A 12,897-nucleotide genomic window follows, 5' to 3' on the forward strand; every position below is an offset into this window, starting at 1 on the left:
CACTATTTAGCAAATGTAGTTTTTGTTTTATTTTCTTTTCAACCCTGACACTTATAAGAGACACTCGATTATACCTTTAAAATTTTGTAAAGTTTGCATATTAGGATAAGTTTTTCTTCATATTTTATATGTCTCTATTTTTTCATACTTCTCTATACTCTTTTTATAGGTTTTAATTCGGACTCGCATCAATGATCCAAATTGTCTATTTCGTAAGTTCATAACAAAGGTTATCCATACAAAAAAATTAATTTCATCAGAAAATTATAAATACAAAAATAAATAACACTTTGTTTTATAAAATGAATAGTAAATATAAATAAAACAAAATGTGATTTGTTCCCATATTTATAGTTGTCCGATGAAATTAATTTTTTACATGGACGACCTTCATTGCGGGACTTATGAAATAGACGATTCGAATCATTAATGTGAATTCAAATTAAAACCCACAAAAGTAATATAGAGAGGTATGGAGGAGAGCTTATCCCTTGCGAATTAGGCCATGTCACCAAATTTCACCTCTAAAGCTGTGTGCGGGGAGGAAATAATTCTCCTCGTATAATCCTGTTGACCAAGTCCACGCTCCTCCATACGACGTCGCTTTGTCACCTGAAAACACAAACGTGAGCTAGCCGGCGGGTGTGTGCCGGAAACCTCTCCGATGCCTAAGTCAGAAAACTTGACAAATAGACAAAACTCTATGTTCTCAGAAAGAATTATGTTCAATTACCTCCTCCAAGGTGGTGCTTGTGGGTTTTTATAAGTTTCCCGTGGCACAATCCTAGTAGGACTTGTATTTCTCCATGCAGAGTCCTCCCAGGATTCATACTCCTAAGGATAGTGCTTATCCTTTTACACCCTCCCCCACTGCTTAAACCAAGTGGGATGGTTTCTCCCTTTGGCCGAACTACCATATGACCGAAGTAAAACTGGCTATGCCGAGCCACAAAGTAGGCCGTACTAACAGTAGTTTGGTTCTTCCTTGTGCTACACCACATCTCGGTTCTCTCATACACGAACCGTGGTGTGTTCGGACCGATCTACTGAATAGCAACATTCCGACCGACCTACCCCGAATTCATAATGACCGGACTACCTTCTGAGACCGGACTAACTCAGATTGTCCAAACCGAGGCAGCTTTTCAATTCCTTAGCCGAAGCAACTTCATCTTTTCTTTTTGACCGAAGTAAGTCACCATCTCCTCAGAGCCGGAGTAAATCTATTGTCTACGAACTGGAGTAACTTTAACAGCTTGGGCCGGAGTGACCTCTCTTGGGCCGTAGTAACACTTCAGCCTTTTTACCCAGTCCTTGGCATTTTGGGCCACAAAGTCCATTTCACAGATCGGCCCAATTTTTACCAAAAAATACCATCTCAGGTAGCATCAAATTCAAGACTCGGATTTAGAATTAAAGATAATCTTATAAATGAATTTTTGAATTAAAATGACTTTTAATTCCAATTTTTAGACATCAACTTACTGATACCAAACACACTGTAAATATATCGGGTTAAGAAAATTTTTAAAAAATGTACTCATAGTCGTATGATATAATAAAAATTTTGAAATATAATAAATTATAATAAAGAGAGAACAAATTTTGAGCTAGACCATCTCATGTAAATGTATCAGCTCACCTACCAATTGGTTCGAGTTTAAATGTGGATACCTTATGTTCACATATATAAATTGGTTCTGTAGTTGAAATTCATCTGCTTAGCAATATAATTTGGAGTATTCAAAACACTACTCTTTTAGCCTCTCAAATTTTCTTTTAAGAGCTAGATTAATTTTTTTAATTAATAAAAAAATTGAAAGATAAGTTTAAATACACAAATCACCCCAAAATATGCATTTTGATTCTTGATCTTTCAAATATTTTAATTTGGTCTCTAATCTATTAATTTTGTCATTAAATGATCCCTATCTTCATTTCTGTCTTGACAACGAAAATAAAGACATTTTTGTCAAACTACATTTACACATCAGCAAAATGAGAAAAAATAGTTTCCAAAGTATATGATTTGTTTCAATAATCCCCATATTTTTATTATGTCAATTTAGGTCGCAATTTATTCTGTCATAGATGATTTAATAAAAATTTCCTTATTTCCATTATCAATTATCGAGAAAAATGAAAGTACAAATCATTTAATGACGGAATTAATATATTGGAGACCAAATTGACACATTAAATATCGGAATCAAAATGACAGAAGATACATATTTTTGGGATCATTTATTTATTTAACCTAAGATTAAAGGAGGAGTATGAATATCATTTTCTAATTATCAAATCAAAATAAGAGCTTACAATAAGCATAGGACAAGCTTTGTCTCTTCAGCATTACTCTTTTATGATTAATATATTTGACCACTAAGCATTATTGTAGAGGCAATAGGGAAAATTATAAGCGTGCTTTATGAAATAAGCAAGCATATTGACTAAAGGTTAGTTTTTTTTTTTTTTTTTTTTTTTTTTTAAAGAGAAAGGAATGAATTAAGCTATTATAATAGTTAATTATTGTACCATGAATTCTTCAATTTGATTTCATTTCATATATACATCCGTTTTTTTTGTTTTTTTTTATTTTTATAAAAAAGAGTAATGACATAGAAATAAAAATTTACACCATTTTTTTTTTTATAAATATGTTTTATTTTAAAACAAAACACTTATAAAAATAATTTTACTATATTATCCTTATAATATTTTTTTAGTTTGGACTTTTCTCATATTCAAATATAAATTTGATAAAACTGTTTGGATTTGTGAAGTCCATCATAAATCATGTTTCAATGATCCACTTAATTTTTTTAAAAAATAATATATATAAAAGATTTTATAAAATAAATGATTTAAATTATCTAAATAAAATAGATCTCTCTAATCTTTTTCTTTACTTTTTACAGGCTAGAATTTTCTTTATAAAAAATTGACAAATCCGGACCTTTTTGTCATGTATGTTACCAAACAAAAGCTTGATGAATCAATAAGCAACCACAAGAAGCAAACCCAACCCACTGTTCAATGGAGAGAGAGAGAGAGAGAGAGAGAGAGAGAGAGAGAGATTAATAGGCACACCCATCCATAAAAAAGAGTCGTGGACAATTTGGACAAGACCTTCCTCACAAATTTTCAATGTAGCTTTTGTCTCTAGTCAATGTGTTCTTCTTCAGGGTTGTTCGGGGTATTCTTACTTTTTTTTATGAAAAAATATAAATATTTAGATTAAATTTTTAACTTTTTATGAAAAAATATGTATTAAAAAATTATATAAATTAGTGTGTAGGGAAAAATTAGGTTGAGAGTTGTGTAGCTATAATTTTTGACTTTTGGTAAATAATAATAACTTTTTAACTTTTTGAGTAACTTTTTAACTTTTTTTCAACTTGTCAAACTTTGCCTAAATATAGGTTGCGCAAGACGTTGCAAATTGGACCCTTAAATATTTTAAGAATATTAATAAACAAAGTTAAAAATAATTAACTTTCTTAATTAAATTGTCAATAAAGATAAAATAATTAACAAGATAAAATATTTCATTTAAATCATAATTATTGTTTTGTTTTTTTTACAACTATTAAATCAACTTTAAAAAAAGAAAAGAAAAAAGAAGCTAACTATCATCTCAAACATACTTTTTTTAGTGAGTTTAAAATAATCAAATAACTAAAAGGGGGATGCACCAATAAATCCCAAAGTAATAACTTATACACTGTTTAGTCCTAAAAGTTTTCTTATAGACTGAAAGATAAGAAAACTTTTAGGACTAAATGGTTCAATTTTTCAGAAACTAGGACTTATGGGTAAAATTTCCTAACTAAAAAGCCAGATTAAAAAAAATTCATCCAAATGATTGCTTATTTTATGATTAAAGTATACTTTTTGTCTAGTAAAATAACTGTAATAATGCTATGGTTTTGAAAACTATCTTATGTGTCACAATTATATTTGTTTGAGATATGAAAAATATGCCAATTAATAAAAAATATTGATGGCATGTTATACTAAATAATGGATATTCTTTTGGGATACTTACGTATAGGTCATAATAAGTGGGTTTATTATCTAATAGATCTTATAAGAAAAATTTATCATAAAAAAAGTCACTAATTGTAAGTTTTAGCAACAATTTATAAAAATTATGACAAAAAAAGTCACTAATTGTCAATTTTTAGCGACGTATGTAAAAAATTATTTTTAACGACAATTTTACCAAGATTTATTTTCAATAGGACTTGATGGGAATTAAGTCCAACTATGAAGATCTATTGGTAGTTTACCCTATTCTTTTCTTCTTTTTCTCTTTCTCTTGCTTTTTTTTTTTTTTCTTTATCTTTTTTGTATACTATGAATTTTTATTAATAAAAACAATATTAAAATTGACAAATTAAATAACAAGTCATAAGTCAACTATGAAACTAGTAAACTATATTATTGCAAGATTAAAAATACTACATACAATTTAATAACATAATCATAATGGATAATATATGTGATTATGTATTTCAATAGATAAAAATCATTTTCTTTATTATTCAATATGTAATTCTAATTATTGCGATTCACTTCAAAATTTTGTATTATGATTTTATGATAATAATAATAAATAAATAAAAAGATTTATGCTATTAGCAACACATTCTTAACTCTAAGGTAGAAGATATTATGATAGAATTAGAGGACGGATTATGATAATTTTCATTACAATTCATTAATATTTTTAATTTAAAATAATTTAAAATCTATATTTCTATTTTATAACTATTAAATATAGAATGGAGATTCTCTGTTACTAATGTAATGGATAGAAATATACGACCCTTTGACTATTAAAGTTGTGACTAGGAAACGCAAGAAGATTGTGTAAATCCAAGAAGAAGAAAAAACTGTGTAAATCCAAAGAGAATTCAATTTGTCTAGAGATGATAAGATCGAATGAGGTTCATTCGGATGCATACAAAAATGCTAGTCTCATATTTTTCAATCTAAAAGTTTTTGAGTAAGGTGTTTGTGTAGTAGAGATTGAAATTAGTGTATAGTAATGTCAAGCTGTTGGCTTATTTTTCCTACGAAGGAAAATATCATAAATGCGAGCGTGCCAGCAAGGATTGAAAAATCCTTACAGATTAAATTCAAGCCAATTATCAAGCGATTGTGTTGACGGTTCTTTTGCCTCAACGAAGAGGACTTCAAATTTGCCAAGTGTAGAGAAAAGAAAAAGTAAAAGAAGAAAGAGGGACGGAGAAAGACGATTGAGTGAACAATCAAAGTAATAATTACTTACCTCTACTCCTATGTTTCGAAAAGAAATTGCATGAAATGCTTCGAAATGGAAATACTGAAAATAAATGCTTCGAAATATAAATCTATATTAAACTACTCCTAAGATAAAGAAAATGACAAGAAATATTGAAATCAATTGTCTTCGATTGTAGTTCTGGATCCTTTACAATGTAGCCATTAATGGCTATTTATAGAAGAAAAAATACAGCAATAACTACTTAGTAACTACCCATTTCTTCCATCTTCATTCTTGTCTTGCCATGTGTCCTTCCACTCATCCACTTTGTCCTCCCACTCATCCACTTTGTCCTTCATATTCTCCATTATCTCTATAACTTCTTTTAACTTCCAAATGAATAAGAGGATACCACGTGTCCTACAATTATATAAATAATAATAAAATTGCAGATTTATGGTGCTAACATTACCCCCCGCGGCCCTTAAAAATGATGTTTATTTGAATTTTTGAAGGGCTGAACCAAGCACATGACTAACCTAAGCAGCAAAGTGCTTCGAATGATGTAACAATACCAATAAAGTGCTTCGAATGAGTATGAAATTATGACTAGATGACTCGAATTATTACTAGTAACAAGCTTCGAAAGTGATATAAAGGACCAAAATCATTCTTCGAAGGTCGATGGAACCGACAAAAGACGAATTACATCCTCAAAAATACTCGACAAAGCTTCGAAGGTTCACAACCACCATTATTATTTCTTCGAAGCTGTTGTTGATGCAAGATAGAGTGCTTCGAAGCTTACAAAATTATGGCAAAACGGCTTTCGAAGCAACTTATGGCAAAACGGCTTTCGAAGCTGTTTTTGGCCAACCATTGTGGCTTATTCAAAACTTATATGTTCTGGTTCACACATAATTAATGGAAATATTAATTTTGTGTTTCAAACCAATTATTAATTCTTCGAAGACACCAAAACTGTTGTTCTTCGAGCCAACTTATGATGCCAAAAACAGGCATTATTCGACAACTAATTAATTGTCATTTTACATATATTTGAAGAGATGTACACATTTCGAAAGTTTTCAAAGTTTTATACAGTTTCGAAGGTGAAGTAATCAACCTTCGAAACAACTCTTGATGTTTCGAATGTATCTTCAAAGCTTTATACAGCTTCGAATGTGAAGTAATCAACCTTCGAGACAACTCTTGATGCTTCGAATGTATCTTCGATACTTTGATTGTGTACATACAAACAACTGGCCATCAATTTGAAAAGATAAGCCATTCTCAACCATTTATTTAAATGCACAGGCTTTTTCTAGCCAAGTTCATGCATTTTAAATGGTCATCCCTTGTTCTTAGTGCTTCGAACTCATAAGAACAATTTGTTAATTTTATTAGCCACATCATCATAATTATATTTTGATGTGAACCACAAATCCAAAAAGGATTTTGAACACCAAAAAGTCATGGTATAGTGTGACCATGAAAATTTATACTTTTTGACATTTTGAAAAATATTAAAAATTTTGAATTCATGAACAGTGGCTTGTTCATTATTCTTGACCATGTTTGTTTTAAAAACATGACTTTTGCCGAATAGGTTTTCATAATTATTTGGCAAAGTGGGTTGTTTTTCCATGTTAGCCATTAATGGCTTATGAAAATCACCCATAGATATATTATTTTCATGACTTGACTCTCTAAAATTTGGTTCTTGGACCCCTCGAGTCATACATGGAACATCATTCTTAGCCAAATTTGGCTCAAGAACATGCTCTTTCGTTGTGTTAATTTCATAATTTGGCTCTTTTAAAACGAACTCTTGAACCCCCCGAGCCATTGATGAAATCAATTCTTTGCTTTTGCTATTTTTAACCATGGAAAAATTCAGAAAAAATTCAATAATTCCGACCATTAAAGCCTCAGTTAAAGACTTGGTAGTGAGAGTTGATAACTCATCATTCCATTGGCGAATTTCCATATCAAGTTGATGAATTTCTCCAATTAAATGGTGTCTTTTTTCTTCCACCAAATAATATTGTAAGGGATGAAAGTTTATTTCATCAAGAAAATGGATCTCTTCTTGAAGATCCAAAATTTCTCTTTCACGCCAATATATTTCATATTGACAAGTTCGAATGGCGAAATCCAAATCGTTTGTCATTTTTTACACTTAGCTGTCCCACCGGGCGTGCCAAAAAATGTTGGCTTATTTTTCCTACGAAGGAAAATATCATAAATGCGAGCGTGCCAGCAAGGATTGAAAAATCCTTACAGATTAAATTCAAGCCAATTATCAAGCGATTGTGTTGACGGTTCTTTTGCCTCAACGAAGAGGACTTCAAATTTGCCAAGTGTAGAGAAAAGAAAAAGTAAAAGAAGAAAGAGGGACGGAGAAAGACGATTGAGTGAACAATCAAAGTAATAATTACTTACCTCTACTCCTATGTTTCGAAAAGAAATTGCATGAAATGCTTCGAAATGGAAATACTGAAAATAAATGCTTCGAAATATAAATCTATATTAAACTACTCCTAAGATAAGGAAAATGACAAGAAATATTGAAATCAATTGTCTTTGATTGTAGTTCTGGATCCTTTACAATGTAGCCATTAATGGCTATTTATAGAAGAAAAAATACAGCAATAACTACTTAGTAACTACCCATTTCTTCCATCTTCATTCTTGTCTTGCCATGTGTCATTCCACTCATCCACTTTGTCCTTCATATTCTCCATTATCTCTATAACTTCTTTTAACTTCCAAATGAATAAGAGGATGCCACGTGTCCTACAATTATATAAATAATAATAAAATTGCAGATTTATGGTGCTAACACAAGCTCAAAAGTTTTTGAGCATAGATTCAAATATGAAATGAATCTAAGTCCTTCTTTGATAAATATTTTGGGGCTAAAAAAATATAAAAAGATAAAATAAACTATATAAGTCAATAAAACAAAATGTCACATTCAAACCATAATCATTATAGTTTTTCTTTCACAAAAGTAAAAAAAAAATCCAAAAACAAAACAACTGTGCTACGTAGCTCGAAAAACTAGGGCTCGATTGGGCCGATTTTTTTTTTCTTTTCCTTTTCCTTCTCCTTCTTTGCCTTCTACACAGTTTCCTCTCTCTCTCTCTCTCTTTCTCTCTCTCTCTCTCAAACATAGCTGAGTCACATAATGAAGTTCCAATCTTTCTCCAACAACAACAACAAAAGTAAATTTTTTTTTTTTTTGCTTCAAGAAAGTAGATGGCAATGGAGGGAACAAAATGGGTTTGAGTTCTGAACAAAATCACCTTCTTTTTTTTTTCTTCTTCCTTTCATTTTCTTCTTCCTTCTCGCTCTGCTCTACTCTTCGAAAAAATCAAAATCAAATAAACCACCAAATCCAAAAACAAATCAAAATAGAGCAAAGACAAAAATCAAAACCAAATTAAAATAAAAAACAAACCCACAGCAATAGATCTGTGTATACAAATCAAAATAAAAAACAAACTCACAAATCAAAATCAAATCAGAGACAGATCTATGTGTACATACATAGATCTATTGAGAGAAGATAGAGGAAGAGATCCACCGTTGTGCCATCACCATCGCGCCATCGCCTCCGTTACGCCACCCTCACCTTTTCTCTCTTTCTTCTCTCTTCCCTCTTCTCCCTGTTTCAAAAGAAAGAGAGAGGGAAAAAAAAATGGGCCAGTTGAGCCTTGAAAATTTCGAGCTACCAAGTTTTATTCAAAATAAAAACCAAACGAGACTAAGCCTCCGTTTGGCAAGTTGGGTTGGGGGCTTTTTTGGTTATTTTAGTCACAAAAGACAAAATAGACTATTTTTGCCACAAAAAAATAAAACATCACATCCAATCCATAATCATTACACTCTTTTCTCACAAAAAAAGTCAAAAAAGCCAAAAAGTCCTTCCCAAACCAAGTTTTTTAGCTCAGGCTAAAATAGCCAAAAAAGCCAAAAAACCGACTCACTTCCCAAACCAACTCTAAAAAAGCCAGGCTAAAAAAGTTCAAACACAAAAAAGTTAGCTACGGTAGCCAATGTCAAACGAAACTTAAGTATAAATTGATATTTTTAGGTAAAATTTGAGATAAAGTTCTTTGTGAATTATAGTATTATTATTGTTTTTTTTTCTTTTAGTTTTATAACTTTTGGTTTTTGGCAAATTACACTGTTAATCCTTATATTTTGGCTCTTGTACCATTTTGACTCCTATAATATTAATTGACTCGATTTTAACACCGAATTTTTATTTTGTCTTAAATTGGTCCAATTGATTATAGTTGTTAGTATTTTTTTTTTCCAGCAAATACACATGCGAACATGTGTCATGCCTTTAAAGATAAAATTATAAATATGTTTAATTCAATTAGTTAATCTCAATAAATTCAGTGATAATTTTTCATCAAAAATCTTAATAGTTTTTTCAATTAAACCAAATTAACACAAAATTTAAAATTTAAAATCAAAATTGAATTAATTAAAATTATAAAGATCAAAATAACACAAACAAAAAAATAAAAAAATTAGGAAAATTTACCCATAAATCCTAGTTTTTGAAACGTTGAACCATTTAGTCCTAAAAGTTTTCTTATGCTCAATTTAGTCCCATTTTTACATCAACATGATGTGAATGATGTAAATGATCTGATGTTTCATTCTATAATTTCAAAATTTATTGAAATCTGATGAACATTAGATGTTTTTCATCCTATATTTTCAAACATTATTGAAATTTGATGAACATTAGATGTTTGAAATCCAATGTTTGTAACATGACTCTGATGTTATTAACATTGTATCTGATGTTATTAACATTGTAGTGGGACCTTTCGGTCTATAAAAAAACTTTTAAGACTAAACAGTGCATAAGTTATTAATTTAGGATTTATTGGTGCATCCCCCAAAAAATTACTTGTATAATTTACCCTTTGTTTTTTTACTAATGAATGAATATTTGTCTTGTTTGACCCGACTCTTTTTAATTTGACTTTTAGTTATTTACTAGTTTTTAGTTTTGACTTTCAATTAATAAAAAAACAAAAAAAAAAACAAAACTTCATTAAAAAAACAAAAACATAAAATTATATTTTAATCCTTCATCAAATTTATATTTAATATTAAAATTGGTAAAAATGAGATCCAATATATTCATTAATCTTATATCAAATCAAGTTTTCATCAAATAAAAAATCTTCATCAAATTTTCAACAATTCGTTTTTCACTTGAATTGAAATTGTTAAAAAATGAAGGGTTTGAGATTTTTTTTTGAACAAAACCTAAATTTGTTGACTGAGGTTTTTATTTGATGAAAAATCCGGTTCACCATTGAAGTGACCTATACCAAATCAAAATTTTAAACTAAATTATTGAACAAATTTAATTTTTTTTAATAACAGTGAAGAGTTTGAGACGTTAGTGCACATGTTTATCAATTTAAAATGCTTATATATCTTATATAAAAAATGTGTAATAAAAATTATACAAATATTTTAAATTTTTTTACATGGAATCTTAAACACACAGTAATATTTATAACAACAATGCTAGGGGGTCACAATTTTTGTAGCTACAATGGTTCAAAACTGTCAAAACGACATCGTTTTAGGTGCAAAATATGTTGAGCCATTGTGGTCACAAAAATTGTGGCCCTCAAATATTTTCCTATTTATAATTTTATATTTACAAATTCACTTACATCATTAACATCATTATAGATTAAATTATGAGAAAAAAAAAAATTATAAATCTTAAACACTTTCCAACCAGATCTAATAATAATTTATTCCTAATATATCACAATCCAATCACCCCTTATACAGGTCAGAAAAAGGGACACCTTAAGATTCACATGGCATGGCAACCCCACATATAGTACAATGCACGATTGTTCCAAAAAGGAGGCTTCGTATTGTGTTTTTGTAAATTTTAAAAAGTTGATATTCAAGAATTATGAAATTTTTTCTTTTTTTGAAATTTTTTGTAAAAGATTTCTCAAACAGATTTTTATTTTTTTATTTTTTTAATTAAAACATAAATTTTTAAATATATTACATATATATATATATATATATATATAATTTTAAAAAACACTTCACCAAAATGTAAATTATTTCTATTTTTCTAATTTTTTTTAGCTGATCCCGAACACATCTTAACCTTTTGTTTTTCAATGGGAAAGCACAAAACTTAAATATATTGCACGTCCAATAATAAATCGTCTAATAAAAGTACATCAAAATACAAAATAGATCTTAAAAAAGATAAAGAGAACATTCACACATGGAGGATTCAAGTCCCCACATAGGAAGAAAAAACAAATCTTCATGAAAAGAGGAAACCTTTATATAGAGATATTATTGCAACACAAAAAATAAAAACAAAAACAAAACGATCACTACAAAACAAATAATACCAATCATCTTTATTTACAATCTATTCATTGTCGCAATTGGTAATTTTGGTACCTTAATCCCCTCATCTACATTATAAAATAAAATATTATAAATCTAAAGTGGTTGCCTAACTTATAACAACTCAGTTAATATTATCGGCTTTTGGTCATAAATTAGATCTGAAAGCTTTTACGATGGCAAGCCAATGGCAGAGACAATATGAACGGTAATGGCTAGTATAGTATAGTGATGGAAATTGCAAGAGAATAAACAGAAAACAGAGAAAAGTTAAAAGCATTACCCTCTCTCCTCTATAAAGAGCAAAAACAGAGAGTGACTAGAATTTCTGAGAGAGAGAGAGAGAGAGAGAGGGAGAGAGGGGCAATAGGGTTTCCTTCTTTCTTAGAGGAAGACCATAAAATAACACATCTTAACCTTGAAAAGCACCAAAAACATGTGCGCATTGAAAATGTACTATGTGATTGAAATTTATTCTAACGTAAATCATAATTTCAAAATGTTTGACTTAATAGGAGGAGAGATAAATAAATAATATATTACTTAAGAGTTGGAAGGGTTGAATTCCACCAAACACAAACATTCCAAATTTTGGAGCCATTGAAACTTTGCTTGGTCATTAATTTCAAGGCTTCAAAATTAATCGAGATACACGTAAGTTAGCCGAGACACACGATTATTAAAAAAAACAAAACAAAAACAAAAGCAAAAATAAAACAAAACAAAAAGAGCAATGTGATGTGAGTCATATTTGAAACAAATATCAATCACACAATATGATTTTTGTGCACTTTTTGCATTCTATTTTTGTGCGTGAGAAATGTTAGAAATTTATAATTTTAAACTTACAAATTCATTTTCAATGATATGGTACGAGTTTTGAGCCTTATATAATTAAATATATTACAAATAAAAAATTAAAACCTAAACCTTATTTTGGATTTTTTTAGTGATTTTTTTTTTATTTTTTTAAAAATTAAAAAAACTAATTGTTTGGTTTAACTCACTTTTATTTTCCATATTTTTTGAATTTTTTCAATATTTTCAGTAATTTTTTTTAATGTTTTAGATACACTTAAAACGTATAATATTTGTGATTTTTTTTAAAAAAAAAATTCACTAAACACAAAAAAAAAAAAATGAAAATTTTATACATTTTCGTACTTTATCGTATTCAATAAATTTTTTTAAGGATTTTTGTATAAATT

Source organism: Camellia sinensis, chromosome 10 (genome assembly GCF_055761805.1).
Source record: "Camellia sinensis isolate YWXY chromosome 10, ASM5576180v1, whole genome shotgun sequence".
NCBI classification, from domain to species: domain Eukaryota; kingdom Viridiplantae; phylum Streptophyta; class Magnoliopsida; order Ericales; family Theaceae; genus Camellia; species Camellia sinensis.